Below are 17,717 nucleotides of genomic sequence, written 5' to 3'. Positions count from 1 at the left end.
GAAGTCATTTTTTCATCAGCTTCAGCCAAGCCACCAAATTTCTAAAGCACATCTGGGCTCAAAGAAGGACAAACACCTGTTCTTCGAAAGCCAGAACTGTCCAATACTGAGTGTAACTGCCCAAATCAGACCTACTTATGCTTGAATAATAATCTTTCTGCTAAAAAGATTAAACAGAGAAGTACACATCTGGACTGTCTAATTCACACAAGCAAGGTTGCTCTTATGTACCCTTGTCTGACCTTTTGAATGTGCCCACCCATCCCAATCTTCTCTAAGGCTTTATCTGCCAAGTTGAGGACACCCACATCTTTGAAAGTCTGTAAAAAATTTCTGTCCATGTCTTGCAGTCTGGCCAGATCAACCCATTTCTGCATCGATATAGCATTGAAAAGATATTACCAAGGAAAGAGGTTCCCTTTACCTTCTACAGAAACAAAGTTCCTTGCTTCACCCCAGCGCCATCAGATCATGGGGAGTCCACTGGAAATGAAATGTTATAATTGAAAACCATCAGCCTCTGGAGATGATCTATAGGATCCCTTACCAGCATTTGCTTTGCAAAGCTTCCCACCACCAATGCTGGGAAGACCTTGGTTCTGGTTTCAGACCACTTTTCTTTGTACTCCCCACTCTCCACCTCTGCAACTCCTTTTTCCATCTGCAAAATCAAGGTAATATTCCAAAACTCCTTTACAACAGACTGAGCTTTCTGAAAGAGAAGCCCGAGGCATTATTATTCCACAGGACTGGTTTGAAAGCTGTTGATCCACAACTTTATAAGCATCATAAGAGACTTAAGACAGGGAAGTGTGAAGAATGGTTTATCTGCAAGGTTACAGCTACTGTTCCCGGTTTCCCTCTTTCATGTGGTATACAACATGAAAAGCCCAATTTGAATGGGAGCAGTTTGCAAATGAATCACTGTTTCTTAATGAGGGGAAAAGGAAAGATAATCCGCATACTTGTATACAGCTATCGTATGCAGGGAGAGCTTAGTGGCTGCTGAGATCTGGGATGCATGCTGCACACAACCGACATGGGAACAAGGGGGCCCTAGGTAATGCTGGGAAAGGTTGCTCTGCTGTATTTGTTTCTCATACAAAAACCTGACCTGGAAAACATCAATATTGTTCCAGCATGAGGAGGCATTTTTTTTCTTTGTGGGACCGACATGCAATCTTCCGAAGCTGAAATTGAAATTTCACGCTTCTGAGGGCTCGAGATATATTTTAGGGATCAAAACAGTGCTCATCTCCAATCCCTCCAGAGATGAGTAATGAGTAATGAGGCCAAATACTTTTTTTGGAATTAGTGTGCTGTAGAGCTGTATTTTTGAAGAACAAATTGAATATTTTTGTTATTGTTGTTAGGTTTGCTTATGAGGTAGGGGATCTGATGGTGGCGGTGGGGGGGAGCATCCTACTGTTGATCTGGTAAATACATCATCTAAATACAATCTGCCCTAGCAAACAGGCGAGCCCAAGGAGATGAAGGAAACCACATTAAAAACATGATGAAAGTTGCCTCGAGGCTCCTTATGTCACACTTGGGCTTTGGGCAGTTGGGATTTTTTATTTCTTCCCTTTTTCTTCCATTAATAAACCAAAACCTAGCATTCTTCACTTTGGTGTTAAAGGCTGAGAAGACCCCTCAACTTCTCCCCCCAAACACATACACATGCACATGTGCATGCATGCTTGCATGCAACAGATGCTCCTTGCCTCCTGCCCTAGCTGCAAGCCAAGGGTACGTTAAAAACTCACAGGCAAGAGGGATTTGGGTTCCTATCTCCCAGTGGCTTTTTTAGACCTTTCAGCAGATGGTCTGCTTCCTTGGGTGGAGTCAAAATGTTCTTCATGGTAAGTAGTCAGGTAAATGCCAGTCTGGGCTGAAGGAGACAATTCCTGTTGACACCAGGATCCCTTGGCATCTCCCAGTGGCTCCTCCAAGGGGTTCAAGCAACACAGAGTGGAAAGGGACAGTGCCAGGTGGGGACCCTGTGCCCTCTTATGGGTATGACCCACAGCTCATGATGCTGGAGAGGGAAGAGAAAGAGGACACCACCACCACCACCCACCCCCCTTCACTGACTGCATTATTTCTACCTTGTTGTGAACTCCCTTCAGGAACGACAGACCTAAATAAAACTCACACAAGGTTTATTTTTGGATTAGCCCCCTCCTCCCTCCGCTCCCCTCCCAGATTGATTTATGGTGCTATTGTTCTGTACTCTGACCTAACACACCAAACTCTTTGAGTTTTGCAGCTCCCTCCCTGCTCCTTCCATCATGCAGGTGTAACTGCTGTAAAAGTGAGGGAGAGGAGGGAGAGGGAGGAAGGAAACAGAGAGAAAACAAGGGGGAAAAGTTGAGGCTGCAGATGCACACATCTGCTTTCTGACTAATTCAGGGTATGGCACACCCGTATGGGTCCCTTTTTATGGCTAACATTCCTTATAAGTTAGAAACATTTTTTTTACCACCCCCACCCCCTTTTTCCTCCAAACTTCAGATGTCCCAGAGGAATGTTTAAATTATTATGGAATCCCAGAGGATTTTGCTGCTTCCCTTTTTAATTTGTTCCATGCTAATTGCTGTTTTTTTAAAGCAGTGCCCAGCTTACTCTTTCCTAAAGGCAAGCCCAGGGCTCCTTGTTTGGCTCTGGCACAGAATTTGTTATAACTTTGTTCCCCAAATCCCTATGGGTTTACAGCATGGCTATAATAATTTACTTGATGCTGAAATTTGCTATTACCTGCTCTGATTTTTGAACTTTTGTTTAAATAGAAATGCTAAAAATACTGACTTAAGCCAATCAAAAAAGGCATTATTGGCTGTTTTTCATTTGGCCAGCTTTCACAGGCGAGCTGCAATCCTGTAAGGTCAACAAAATGCCTAGTATTATCTAGCCCTAGGCACAGACTGATGCTTGCAGAGCCAGACAGAAAAGAATCAATGTGTGGTAAAAAGGAGAAAGCTGGAACTGGGTTTTGACCTTTATGATTCAGTGAGAGTGGGCAGCTGGGGTTGTGGAAGCACTATATAGTACTTGCTGGTTTTAACCTCATCAGCCCTCTTTGCCCTCCGACCACTACTCCAAGGCAGTGGAGTGATAGCAGATGCTGAGAAATTTACCCAAGGTTGTCTAGAAAGTGCAGAGCAGGACTTAAATTTATTCTTCTCAAAATCAGGACTGCAGCTGCTGGCCTTCCTCATTTTTTTTTTCTTTTTGTTTTTTTCCCATCATGAACATAGCAGAGAGCGACTCTGCCTGGCTCTGGTTCCCCCGTAATCCCTTTGTCTGAAGGGAAACCATCTCATCAGCCTTATGAACATCCTTTAGCAATAGCTGCTTCCAGACTACAGGCAGAAAAGCCTCAGACCCAGAGCAGCCACGAGATAACTGCATTAGGAAATTAAATGTATAAAACTCAAAAGTATTTAAGAAGTCTTTTCTAAGACAAACTAAGATGTCCAAAAAATTAGAAAGGGTGACACATCTTGAAATGTTCGTTGTTAACTAAGAAAAGGTAAGAAAATACTGGCCACTCACATCCTTAACAGTGTCAGTTAACTCTCTTAAGTCTAATATTTTGTCAAATCTAATATTGCTTCTTTGTGTAAGAGATTTGTTGCTCATTAAGAAAACAAATTTCAGTGAAAATGCAATGCTACATTTTTGTTGGTGAATACTACTTTCCAGCCAGCTCTGCATCCAAATGTGTTTGAGCATTAACGAAGGAAGTTTCCATGTCACTGATGAGACAGAGTCTTTTTGGGAATCACAATGTGGGGAACAGTAGCATAGTTCTGGTATTCCAAGCAAGGATTCAGTTACTGCCCTAAGAAATCTCCTGTTACCAGCGGAGTGGAATAAGACTGAGCAGGGGAAAACCTGCAAAAAGATGACCCAACCCAAACATGTTTTGGAAGGCAGCTGGGTGAGATGATCTAATGAAGCTTGTCCATGTCTGTGCTACACATGACAGTATAAAGGCAGGGCATTCCTGACTAGGCAAGAGGGATGTGTGTTTCAAATACCTTTTATATTACCCAGAAAGTAGCTTAGGACTTGGCCACTGGGATTCTCAACTCCAAATTGCCAGTGTACAAAGCCTCAGATGCTCCCTAAAGCCACTACTTGACTCAGCAGTTCCCTGTACCAGCCGGTTTGGCTTTTCGGTGTGCACAGAAATCTCCTCACAAAAGCCAGGTGGGTCCCAGGAGCTCATCCAAAATTCCTCAAAGGTTAATTCCTTCAGTCACATCCAGGGCACAGTGAGGACACACCACACCAGGCTCACGATCCCATAGAGGAATGAGCATTTAGTACCAGAGGAAGACCATGGGCCATGAAGCAATTTGAGTGAGAAACCAGAAGGTGAGTTAAGGCATGAGAGCTGCAAGGTGCTTGCAAAATCATCCAAGGGAGCACAATGTTGCCTTTATATACCTGTTACTATGAGTTGTCTGTTCCTACCTATGGCCATTTCTGTCATGTTTTGGACCTCCTTTCCCCTAGGGAAGAAGAGCTAATATCCTGCTTTTGGAATTGGGCTTTCCAGGGAGATCTTGGGAGGAGTCGAAGAAGCTTCACCACAGCTTTGAGACAAGGCATCCCCAAAATGACTACTCTTCTCCAACGTCTGCCAGCTTCTTTTGGTGCATGGAGAAAAACAGGAGTTTTGCTGGCAAACATCTGATCTTAGTTGGATGCTCATCCCAGAAGTCCTGGTTCAGTAGGACTTCAGATAGGTCCAGTACACTTCAACACACTCCTTGGGTATCTGTGCACAGAGCAGATCCTGCTTAGGTCCTTCAGATGCGTTTATTCAGGGAAAAAACTACTTTGAGAATAGATCAGTTCAGTGCATTTCTGCCCTGATAATTGAAACTACTCTTAATTCATGGACTCCAAAAAGACTTGAAAAAGGAGGGAGCTGAGACTAGTCCTAGAACCTGACAATCCCCTCTGTGGTGAGAAGCAATCACTGCTTTTCCACTGCCCAAAGAATTAACTCCTCTTACTGCTCCAAAGGCTTGTTGAGGAAGATCTCAATGGTACCTTGAACTGGGTAAAATATTTTTTCTTCCTCTCAAGGGCACATGCCTCTTGCCTGCTTTCACATCTCATTCCTCATCTCCATCCCAGACTTCAGTTTAAAAACATTTCAATAAAATCAGCTCCATTAGTTTAGCTTGTGGGGGCAGGGAGTTGGTGTTTTGGGTTTTGTTTTTACTAATTTCATTACAATTTCATGGTTCCACCCATGTACTGCTTTGAAAGAGTGTTCACTGGTACCCAAAATCAAAGGTAAAACTTAGGGGTGGGCAGTCCCTGGGAAATGAACATCCACTGACTCTCCTGTGAACTGAGACAGCTGAAACTACATGCCTTTATGGGAAAAATTAATTTTATGTATAATTCTCCCTTCCATTTATATGTGTGGTATCCATGCTGTTTCAATTTCTGTGTGACAAAATGTATTATTGATAGGAACCAGACCTATGGCTGCTTTAGTACTTAGATATCTAAATACTTGCCTGCAAGTACCATCTATCACTAAAGCGAAAAACCATGTCACTTGCAATGTCCTTTGGGAAGGAGAAAACCACAATTCTTTCAAGATTTGCCAGTTACTTTACAAGTTAAGCCTGTCAGTTTAGCACTAAATCTTGGACTTAAAATGGTAAAAAAAAAAAAAAAAGAAAAAAAAAGGTCCTTGTTTCAAAACTGGAAAATTGAGTTTGTCTGAGATATTTTATGCTTGTGTTTGGTACTTGCAATGATTGATTCATGGGTTTGGGAACTGCTTGTGTTGACAGTTCTGAGCGTCCTGCCTTCACTTTGCGAGCATGGATTAGCTCTACTGTAAACAGGCTGAAAAGAAGAGATGGGTGAGTAAACAACAGCGCTCTCTGGCTTGCCATCACCTCCCACCTGAGAGCCATGAGCTTTCTAAGCAGCCAGCCTTCAGTCCCACCAGAGAGGCAAGGGCTTCCCTACCCTCTCTGCAGCCAGAGGAAGAGATGCAGAGATTGTTGGAGCTGCCTGCAGCCACCCAGTCCATCAACATCACAGTTAAGACCAGAAACTTGCATCCTCTTCTTGACCAAGGCATGAGACTTTTGCTAAAGTAAAATTGGACCAAAGTATTTTAGGATGTAAAAGCTGGAGTTATGGGGATCAAGGAAGATGCAGTCCGGCTGCTGAAGAGAGCCAGAGCATCTCTCTCACAATGCCTAGGAATTTTAAGCTTCCTGGGTGTGCACAAGGCACAGAGCAATTTGCTACTCCTGCAGCTTGTCTGTGCTTTTGTCTGGTTGTTTTGCAGTCAGGTTTGTGGCAGGACAAATTTAATGTGACTATTTTCTCATCCTCCTACCTATCCCAGCAGGACCTCAGGCAGCGAGAGGCAGAAGGAGGAAGAGTCAAGCAACAGTGTCATCGGTGACACTGGCCCGCAAGCAATGGGACGTGCCTATCTGCCACTGGCAGCCAGGCCTCATCACCACATCTGCCTTTTAACCTCATGTTGCAGGCCGGGGGGGGCAGTAGTAGACCCTTTACAAACATCTGGAAAACAAACATGCTGTAAATTTGCTAGACACAAATGCATCACTTCGGCCCTTCCTGTGTGGTTATCTCGTGGTGAGCTAGCAGCTGACCTTGCTCCTTCCATGCTGTGCATGTTTAGGACCATAAATCACAGGACCTCTGTCAGGACAGAGCATCACCTCTGCCATTGGAGCAGTGACCATTCACCATGTGAAGAAGATGCTCGTGATACTTTTGTCCTTTTCTTCTGCAAACACATTAGCAGATGTACCTTAAAAGATCATCTAGACCTTAAAACATGCAACTAGAGATGCCATAAACAGACTATATTGACAGACTGGCTCAAGGACCCGCTCAGATTTTCTGCAAGCACTGCAAATCCACACGAGATGCATCCCTTGTGGGTAGCATTCTCAAAGTGCTTCACTTTGGTCTAAATGCTCTCTGTGAGTCAAGCAAACCCTGTATCTCTCATCCCAGGTATTTGCTGGAGCGATCCTGGCATAGTGAAGAAGAGGATCTAGTTGGGGAAAGGAAAAGCCTATATTTACACTGCTCCCTGTTGGGGTGGAGACCACAGTATCTACATTTGAAGGGAGAGGGTTAAAAATTCTCATTCACAACATCTAATGAAAAACATCTTATTTTTCCCTCTCACCCCTCCCCTGCGAGAGTTTTCACAGAAATGTCAGTTTTCAATTTCTTTTTTGTGGATTTACTGAAGAGCAGAGAAGTACATCTTTTCATCAATAAAAGTAAAACCCCACTAAGTCTGGTGAAACAAAAATAAAAATAAGAATAGTGAAAGAAGAGAAGAGACTGTTTCCTGAGGAAGGTCTAATACCATTTTAGCTGCAGTTTCTAGCAGAGAATTAGTCCTACTTATTTTATTTCTCCTAGGGGTCTAATTGTCATTAAACTTAATTGTATCTTGGCTTGCTTTGGAAAGCAAAGAAAGAAGCAGCCTGTCCTGGCCACTGGATGCAATCATCTGCTCTTTTGATATGCATGTGTGTGTGTCTATTTTCTCCTTTCATCTTCATATCAGCTAGGAAGTAGAAGCTGCTGTGATCCTACTGCACCTGACAGCTTTACCATCCAGACAGCTTTACAGCCCCTTCAGGGACTCAGGCTCCTGAGGCAGATCGGACAGTGCTGCAGGGGGCTATGGCTGAAGCTGTCTGAACCAGATACAGCCTTGTGAGCTCTTGTTTTATTTCTTCTGCCACCCCTTTTGTCTTGCTGCCACATTCAGCAGGTGTTGCTCTTCCTTTGTAGCAGACCCTTTTGAAAACCCATCAAAAAGCTTCATTGGGTGCAAGAAAAGGGATATTTGCTTAGGCTCTATTTGCTCCCTAATTACCATATATAATCTATCACTAACAAACCGAAGTAGCCATAAGGGCTGTATTTTTAAAAGCTTAATTGATCTGAACCGAGTTTCGGTATCGTAGCCAGATGAAACTCTTCTGCTTGCATTTGAACACAAGTTGATTTCAGGAGCGCAAAACGAGTGGCAGCCCAGAGCATATGCAAACCGCATCCTCCCTTTTGTGTCATTTAAACTCAGCAAGTGACCGCTCGACCAAGGCTCAAGGGAGGAGTGCTGTGAGGCTGAGCAGAGGGTGAACTCCCATCACCCCTCGAAACAGGCCGGTGCTGGTCCAAGGTGGGATTCAGCACAGGATGGGAAGCAGCAGCTCCCCAGGAAGGTGCTTAGGGGCTTCCACGCAGCCTGCACCAGCGCTGAAGCTTGTCCTTCATCCGCCATCCTCCTTCCCTTTTCTTGAACTAATGTGTGCAAACACCACTGACAAACCTGGGACATTGCCCCAAAACTTCTTTTTTTTTTTTTTTTTTGCTTAATTACCTTTCCTGGTCTCCGTGGGACTGGTTCACCTCCTGGATTTTTCATACTGCAGAGGTTCGGCACTGCCTTGCTCCTCCACGCACTTGCTTACAGAGTGGCTTTGTGTCGGTCCATCCCTCCCTGTGCTGTGAGCACATGTTCAGACTGAAGGGGTTGATTTCTGGGTCTGTGGTTTAGCTTTCTAATGATGCGTGAATGCTGGGGGCAATTTGTGTTTTTAGTTTTATAAATAGATGTTCTGTTTCCTTGGATTTCTGGTGGTGTGAGGTTTAGCACATTCATTGCTCTCATCATTTTAGGACTGAAAAAAGTCAAAAAATAATAATCAGACAGTTTGTGATTTTTCTTAATAGCTTCCAGGGGATGGAAAGCAATTTCCTCCCCCCCAGAGCAATACTGATTCAAAACATGAGGGCTGAGTGAGCAAAGTCATAGCATTTCAAGAGCAATACCAGTAGCAAAATCTACAGCCCTGTGGCTAAAAAGGCAGTGCAAAAAGGCCTGGGACTAGCTGTGCCATCTAAAATGTAGATGCTTTCAGGAAAACCATTACCACAACAGCGTTATCAGCTTCACTCTGATTTATTCATAAATTTATTATGAAATTTATTCAGTATCCCAATTCTCCTGGGTCTCATGTAACCCCACATACATTTCATACTGTTTAGGATGCATCCATATCTGAAAAGGGTTCACCGCACACTGCTGGAGTTAAACATGTGCTTCAGTCCTCCCCAAACAAGGATTCTTTTTGACACATAGAAACATCATTCAGAATGATCAAGGATGCAAAGACAAACTGAAGCAAAGCCGATACCTTATTGATTCTGATACAATATAGATGAATATAGATAAGATAGACATACAGGTCTTGCAGTAAGTCTGCAGCAGCAATGACAATTTCATGCATCAGCCTATCAATAATTAGCACAACGTATCAGCATTTTTGCTTGTGATGTAAAGGGGAGTCAAGATAAAACTTTCACCATTAGGAGAAGAATAATTTTTTAATCATGTCTAGCATAACACAGTTTATCAGATAGGGGTAAGGATTAAGCTTGCAACGGTTGGTTTTCTGTTGTCTTCACACATCAGAAGTGCAAGGAATACCCTTGGCCTCCTCCATACTTCATTTGTAATTCATAGAGTGTCCTTCCTATCTGAGCACTGTAGCCATAGAGAGGGCTGAAATTCTTATGCACCAATGTGGCTTTTGTTATATGTGTTTCAGAAATGATAAAACAACTCCTGATAAAGGTGTTTTAGCTGATTTTGATGCTATGAAATCTCACTGCACCAGAAGCATTGAGCTGCTGCTGAGCTACCTAAATGTTTAGATATTTCTGGCAAAAAAGCTCTGTACCTAATACATAGTGGTATAACAGCAGCTTCCTTCTTTCATGAACATTATGGCTTTACTGGGCACCGATTCCCCTTGCAGGATGAGAGGAAGGCTCGCTGTCCGTGTTTATCGCTGATTGAGGACAGCAGTTGGGAGGCCTGCTGTTGATCAACCTTGCCCCACAAATTAACTGCAGCTAAGGTCAAGTGGTTTTGAAAAGTATGAAGACCATTGAGCCATCCCTCTGAGCAGGCAGTGAGCTTCCACCATTAGAAAACCACAAACAAAATCAAAGCAAACAATGCACAGCCCTCTGACCATGGGCTGGAAGTATTTCTGTGAAGAAATTCAGAGTTTTACTGAAATGGAGAAATTCACATCACCATGAGGAGGTATCTGGGAAGCACCTGGATGGTACTTTTTGATGGTGTCTCTCTGTCCCCACCACTTGGCACCATCTCTGCTAGCTTCCTCTGACCATGGTGGCCTCTCAGATCCAGGCTTGACCCAGATCAGGAGATCCATAGCCCTCTCTGAAGCACTCTCTGGTTGACTCTTCATTTGACTCTACATTTGACTTTTCCAGAAACAATGTGGCACAGCATATACACAAACACACAAGAAGCAAGTGTTTCTTGGGGTACCAAAAGCATCTTCAATAAGCATGCCTTGACCCAGGTCAAAGTCCTGGTGCTGTGCGGCACAGAGGGATTCCCAGGGGTGCTAAGAGAGCAGTAAGGTCCCTTCTTGGCACCTAGGAAAGGATACCTCTGCTGGAAAGGGAATGAAGGCGCAAAGCATGTAGGGTCTTTCTTTGTACTACAAGGTCAGAGCTGCAGGGTCATAATCAGAGCTGTAATCTTAATTAGTTGTGGTGAGTGTTGTGGAAAGAAACAATGCAAAAAACTTGAATTGCTTTTTATTTCTCACGAAAACTGCCAGAACAGCCCTGCCTGCCTGGCTTTGCATTCCCTCTCCTTGCCTGACCACATCCAGCTTTATCCCCAGACCTGCATGCTATGGGCAGCCAAGATGCAGGGTGAGGGGCCCACGCTGGGGGAATCTGAGGGCTGCAAAGTTTTACCTAGCCTGTTGTGTTGCTGTGACAGAGGGCAGGCCAGCTACGTGTGGGCTGCAAGTTAGGATGTGTCATTCCTCAAGACACCACAATCTTCCTGATTGCATGACTTCATCACAGCACTGAAATGTTCACAATTTATGGGGATTTTCATGCAGCTGGCTCTTGCACAGGGTTTCCTTTATTTTATATTTACTTCACATTTTACATGACTTTTTGCAATGAGAAAGGAGCTGCTCCCTTTCTCATAATGCAATGCTTTATTTTTTTGCAATGCGTCCAAGTAATTGTGGGCAAATTGCTCCTCTCTAGAACAAAAGAGGAAAAATACTGTACACATCACACAATGGGCAGTCTCTGCAGCATGTCTGGGAACATCCATTTGCCAATGACCAAGCAGGCTTTTTGGATACACTTGGTGGACCATGCACCGTAATGGCAACACATACACACAGGCTTGACAGTAATGTGACAGTGGGCTTATGGTAAGAGCTGGGCTGTGTTTCTGGTGTTTTTTCTCACTCCTGACATGGTAGGAGTTTGGCATCAGACACACCATTCTGCATTTCTGCTGGTTAAGGGAGTAAGTTAAGCATCTTGCTGCCTAGCTCTTGTCAAGCAGTTGTGGCTGCAAGGCCACCAAAAAGGAAAACTCAGATGCAGGAGGAATCTGAAAAGCTACTTCATGTATTGGCTGTAGCTGTTCAATAGTTGCCAAGAGAGTGATTTTGGATTCAGAACACCTGAATTCCACTCAAATCTAGCCTAAAGCTTCAAGTCTGTATCTCTCATCTGTAAGAAAAAGAGGAAAACACCCAGAGGTTTGCAGAAACAATAAAGGTGAACACATACAGGGGAGACATCAATGCATTATTCTTAGAGCAGTTCCCAGCCTGGTTTCTGCTTGCTTGCTTACATGGTCGTTTACAACTTCTATGCCATCTCAAAGTCCCAAAGTGTTTAAAACATAAAATCCACAGAAGACAGGAACTGTGGCCTTCAGTGCAATATTAAAGACCTTTTTTTTTTTTTTTTTTTTTACATCCTGGAGAATACCTTGCCAGTGGTTACATCTGATTCTGAATCTTGCTTTCGATTCCTAGTCTACCAGCTCATCCTGAGTCTTGAGTGTAGCATTCCTAAGGACCATGTCTGATCATTATGCCACTGCGTGCAGGAGGAGATACAAGAAGTCCATGCAAACATAGGCGTAAAGGCAGACATTTTCTGTACATAGAAATCTGGATCCTTTCTGCTCAAAAAAAAAGCCACCAATAATGCTGTGCGTTTCTGAATGTCATCTCTAGGATCTTCGTCCCTTAACTGCTCTACCTGTCTCTACTGACAGGGCCCTTAAACCCTGTGCATCAGTTAACATTTGCAAGTGCTAGATCTGCTGTCCACAAATAAGGTATTAACCTTTTTTTTTTTTTTAAAGTTAATGAGTTTTAATTTTACTGAGCTATAAAGCCACCTAATTGAAAAGCTCTCCACATGGATGAGATTAGCTTGTCAACCAGGAACTGTCATTGTTAGCTGAATGGGAGATTTGCATGGATATTTCTCATTAGAACTAACGCAAGTCATATGTGGCGAAAGAGTACAGAGAAGAGCTGGGTTAAAGAGCATGTGCAGTGAAAAAGAAGTAGGACAGTTGGGTGAAGACTGGAATTGGATGATCTCTAGGTTAACTAAAGGCCTCCCACAGCTTCTAGGATATAGATGAGGAATGCAACAGAACAGCAAACATTTAATTGTGCCCCTCGTACGTCCCTTCTCCCTCAGTGCTGTGGTCAACAGATAACTAATATCTGCTACCTATAGTTGGTGATAGCTGGAAGCTTAGGTCATGGTGGCAGAAGGTGTACATTGATTAGGTCCAGCCCCAAGGTATTCATAGTCCAAGACATGTGAAAAGATGCAAGAAAAATGGAGGGGGAAATGTGGCAAAGAGGCAGTGATGGCCAGCAAAAACCCAAGTGACAATGCCAAGTTCCAGCAACAGTTGTGTTAATTACACTTCACTGGTATCATGCCAAGGACCTGTTTTAAGGAGAAAATTTGGAGGGTAGCAAATTTGATCACTGCAGAGCTATCCAATGGTGCGAGGAATTTCTGAAATGTCCTCTCTCCCCTCCACAAAGCTTAGACTGGTCCCATCAACAGGGACAGCTTCTACCAGGCATCTCATAGGCTCAAAAACATATCCAGACTTGCATGCAACATCTGCACACAGCCACAGTATGTCTAGGGCACTCCAGTACAATGGCCTAAAGTGGGCAGTATCCCCAAAGACCCATTCATCCGTGGTATCAAATCCAAACGCAAGCAGCACCATGAGTCACAAGCATGCTGAGCTGCACTCTCCTCAGCAAAGCTGAAGAAAACCAGGACACTCTTAGTTTCACATAATAGTAAGAAAACTGCAGGGAAACCCCAGCTCCGATGAGGACCCCTGTTGTTGGGAGCTGTCCAGACGCAGAACAAGAGTACTTTGAAGCCACAAAGAGCTTGAATTCAAGATAAGAGACATTTCCATTTGTAGATAAAAACCAATAGCAGACACATTGGAAGTGGGATTTTTGGAAGGACCCAGCTGCATAAACTTGGCAAGAAGTGGTTTGGAAAATCCCTCTCTGATTTGACTGTAGTCACACAAGAAGGCAGGAGCAAAACAGAGATTTGCTCTCCTACCTCCTCATACTGCTTTGACTGTGATGTATCATTCTCCTGAGGAGCCTACTTGGCTGCTGTATGCACAGAGTCAAGCAGAGATGACGCACACAGCCCTCCCTTTGGTACACTGGAAAGCTTGAGGTCAAGACACAAATTTCTGGAGAACATTTTGAGCAGGAGTCCTCACACACTCAAATTTAGAAGAGGGAAAGAGATAACCCACTGTAGCATGAACACCCTGACCCAGATGTCAGAGACACTATCCTGTGCAGTATGCTTGTCCTTTGGGCTCAGCCAGTGGTCCTTCACCTCTGCTCCTGCCCATTCTTCCCTACTGAAAATTGCAGTGCCTGTTTTCTTGACAGTGCTCTAATACACAATTTTTTATTTTCAGAGGTGAAGAAGGCTTAAGACAGACTCCTCTGTCCTGCATTTGGCTTTGTCTCTGACCCATGAAAAGAGAAACGCTATCCTTCTCATGACTCCTTGGTCAATCCCATCAAAGCCTTGCCTGCTGACCCAATGCTCTTCTCTTTCCCAGATGCTGACTGTTGCTTTTTCCTGTGCCTTGGTTTATTCTCAAACACGTCACTCGAAAGGATGATCAAAGCTGAATGACCTTTACTGTTTTCTCTCACATACTTTCTCCAGTCACCTCTCTGGATCCTCTCTCAAGTTAGAAAAAAAGGTAACCAAAATGACATTTGCTGCTGGCTCTTGTAAATGCATTGAAAATATCTTTTCATCCCTAAAATAAATGTAGCTTCTGAGGAGACTGCAGCCTGCCCATTATCTTAAGCTTTTTCTCCTGGGCAGATGACTTTTTCGCAAGGGAGACCCTGAAACAGAACTGTGGTGGAAAAATGGCATGTTGACAGTCTAATTAATTAATCCTGTCCTAGAACAAATTCTTGGTGAATGCTGTAATGAGCTAGCTAAGCATGTTGTCTACAGAGGAAACAATAAAAAGAAAGGGTTGCAAAACAGATTCTCTTGCAAAATCCTTACCCAAGAACTCCAAACCTGCAATAATCTTTGGCTCACACCGCAAGAAAAGGTACCTCTGGCTTTATCTTTACCCAACACTTCCCTCACTGCCAAGTATTTTAAAACCTCACGGCAATATGCTTCATATGTCTCCCAGACTGACTGCAGGTTGTGGGGATGTAGAGGGGAGTCAGGGAAGCAAAGCAATTAGGCCAGCAGACGCCTAATTGCCATTTGCCATTTGCTCAGTGTACCTCAACAGTCAAATTTCATCCCTTGAGCAAGACTCCCTCTGACAGCTTCTCCAGCTGTTTGCATCTAAGAGTTCTCCAGCAGAGAAACCAGGTGTCTTACCCAAGTGCGCGTACACACACAGTCAGCCACTACGCTTCTAAAAAACGAGTATAAAACAAAACCAAGTGAGCAAACTCCAATCCATCACGTGCTATCTACCCCAGTGCCTGGGGAAAATGGCTTCAGCATGTGCCACAGATACGCAGCTGCCTGTTCCCAAGATCTCACAGCTCAGAACCTGTACTAAGTGCCTTTCTCCCACACTCCTCCTTTCAACTACAAAAAAAAAAAAAAAAAAAAAGAAAAAAAAAAAAGTGTACCTGTTTTTATTCACTTTAACGTGCCTGAGAGTATGCTGACAGTTGCTTTACTTGCCAGTGCCATTGGAAGGGACTGGCAGAGCTGGGACTGCAAGGTGAGAATTGTACCAGATACATCAGGGAGTCAAACTGGAAACACATGGATGAAGCATGAGAAAAATGGGGGATAGGTTTCATGGCTATTCAAGCCTGACCCTTAACCCCTACTTTAATTTCTCACAGTCCCGCTCTGCTCCAAACCACCCTTCTAGCATCATTTTCCTTCTCCTTGCACAAGGTTGGTATTCACTGTAACTCTTCCCTTGCATTTCTCTGATGGGACTGACTGGTACATCCCTGCAGAGGATTGTGATCACTGGTCAGACTGAAGAACTGCAAGAAAGCAAGAAAAGCTCCTTTTTTCAGCACAGAATAAGTGGCTGTAATGTTTTTTGCTTACAAAACTTTGAATGCAGCTAGGGAGCTGGTGGAGGAAGCAGTTGCTTCAGGGCAACACATTACATCGCTGAAGCCTGTGCACCCATCACTGAGGGAAGCCAGATCTGGACAGTGCAATTTAAACCCAGCAGAGATACTAGCACTGATATTAATGAGGAATAAATCAAGCCCAGGAATTTAGCCCTACTATACACAGACCTGAGGCAATGTTCACATGAAACCAAAAGAGATTTACCTCCCTCCTGCTCTCTGCTCCCTTTGTTTTAGCTCCACTGGGATACCAAAAGCAAAATCCGTATTTAGGAGTAAGATAACAAAAACCCTTGTAGATACAGAAGATAATGACTTCTTGATACAATCAGTAGGAAAAAGAGCATCCAAAACCTGCCCAAGCATCATCTGGTACAAGCCAAATACTCTTGTTGGACTTCAGTGTTAGTCTAAACTTAAAACAAGAGGAATAGTACTGATTTCAGCACAACAGCTGGACAGATGCAACTGACAGCAGATACGGTTAGTTTGATCTATGTTAGTCATGGTGCAAGAGCCAGAGGAAAGCTAGCTTGGACCCCCAGTCCTGGCTTCCTGCAAAAGCTGGAAATAGGCAGATATACCCTCTAAAAAATCAATCACCTTTTTTATATCCAAACTGAAAAAGTACAACAGTAAATTACTCCCAGCCTCTCTCGCTGGAGCCTTTCAGCCACCACTTTCTAGGCTGCCTGAAACATTTTAAGGGGAAGCAAAGCAATAAGAACCATTTTAAAAGTCATGAGAGACTGGAAGCCTGGAAATTCAGTGTCCCTGCTGCATTTTTATTTTCTCCTTTTCTTCTTTTCTTTTAAAAGAGTTGAAGAGACCCAATAGAACAGACTCCTCTCATGAGCCGTGGATGACCCTGCTCCACTGGATGCAAGTTAGTCACATGAGTAGTACCTTTAGGATGCTAGCCTAAATTCACACTGGGAAGTCTCTGGAAGAGCCACAAAGTGAGGTCTGATCTCCTACATCCCAAACCAGCATCGCTGGACCATTCCCACTACTTGGAGCTCACATTCATTTGTTCATGTAAAGGAAATGGGCCAACTTGCTCCCTCCCTCCCCAATCCATCAGGCTTTCAGTGGAAGACCTGATCAGGAGACTCTCTTCAAGTTCTTTCCCACTGTTTACATTAGTCTCTTTTAAACCATAAACTTGAGATATGCTATACAGTTTCCTATTCTATCATGAGCATTCACAGTGACAAGAACTCTGTCATGAGCATTCACAGTAACATGGTTACAAATGTGGGATTTCAATTTAGTTTAAGAGAACATTTTAGGAATCTGTTGCAGGGTGGAGAACGAGAAATAACTTCAAGATTCCACAGATTTTCCTCTGGCCTCAAAAGATAAATTATTATTCCCCCTTTGAAATTTACTGAGATTTTGAGGCAGCTCCAACTGCAACAGTTCTATTATTTAGCTATTAAAAAGGTGCTTTTGGCAAGTAGCCGCTGGCTAGAAAAAGCAAGGGAAGATGTGACCAGGAAAATGTTAAAAAACAACCCACTGGCCCATGAGAAGACAGTAAACAAAGCCTCAAGAGTGCTGGTGTTTGGTTCTTCTGTGGTCTATTTGGTAACATTTCCAGCAGAAGTCATGCCAGGGGATGAGACAAGTCAGGAAGCTGCAAAAAGCAAGAGACTTTAATTGGCAACGAGGAGAAGCAGCTCTGCTGTACAAAGTGCTCACAAAATCCTCCAAACTTCAGCCTCACTTGCCCAAATCCTAGTTAATGGGTGGTCAATCCTAGCCTTCCTTCTGCCTGTGTGGGAAGGTGGCCTGCGCACATACGGTGAGCAACTGGTGCAACTCCTACTATGAGCTTGTCTTGTCTTCTTCACTGGGCTCCTGATAGGTGTCACAGCTCTGAAAACCCCCAAACCAGTGCGGGAAGTGCTGGGACACATCCTTGTCTTCTCCATGTCCTAAACATGTGAGTTGTTTTTTCATACATCAATCTGCTGGCTCTTGAAGGGGGAAATACAAAGAGGAGAACTATAGCAAAGAGATGAGGTTGTGCAGCAATATGAAGGGCTGGTGACAGGTTCTTATTCTAAAATGAGCAGTAAAAGCAAATTTAAGTTAACTTGGCTTTACTCCTTCCTT

The sequence above is a fragment of the Athene noctua genome, chromosome 7, assembly GCF_965140245.1.
Source record: "Athene noctua chromosome 7, bAthNoc1.hap1.1, whole genome shotgun sequence".
NCBI classification, from domain to species: Eukaryota; Metazoa; Chordata; class Aves; order Strigiformes; family Strigidae; genus Athene; species Athene noctua.
The sequence above is the reverse complement of the archived record's forward strand: the minus strand, read 5'-3'. Positions refer to the sequence as shown.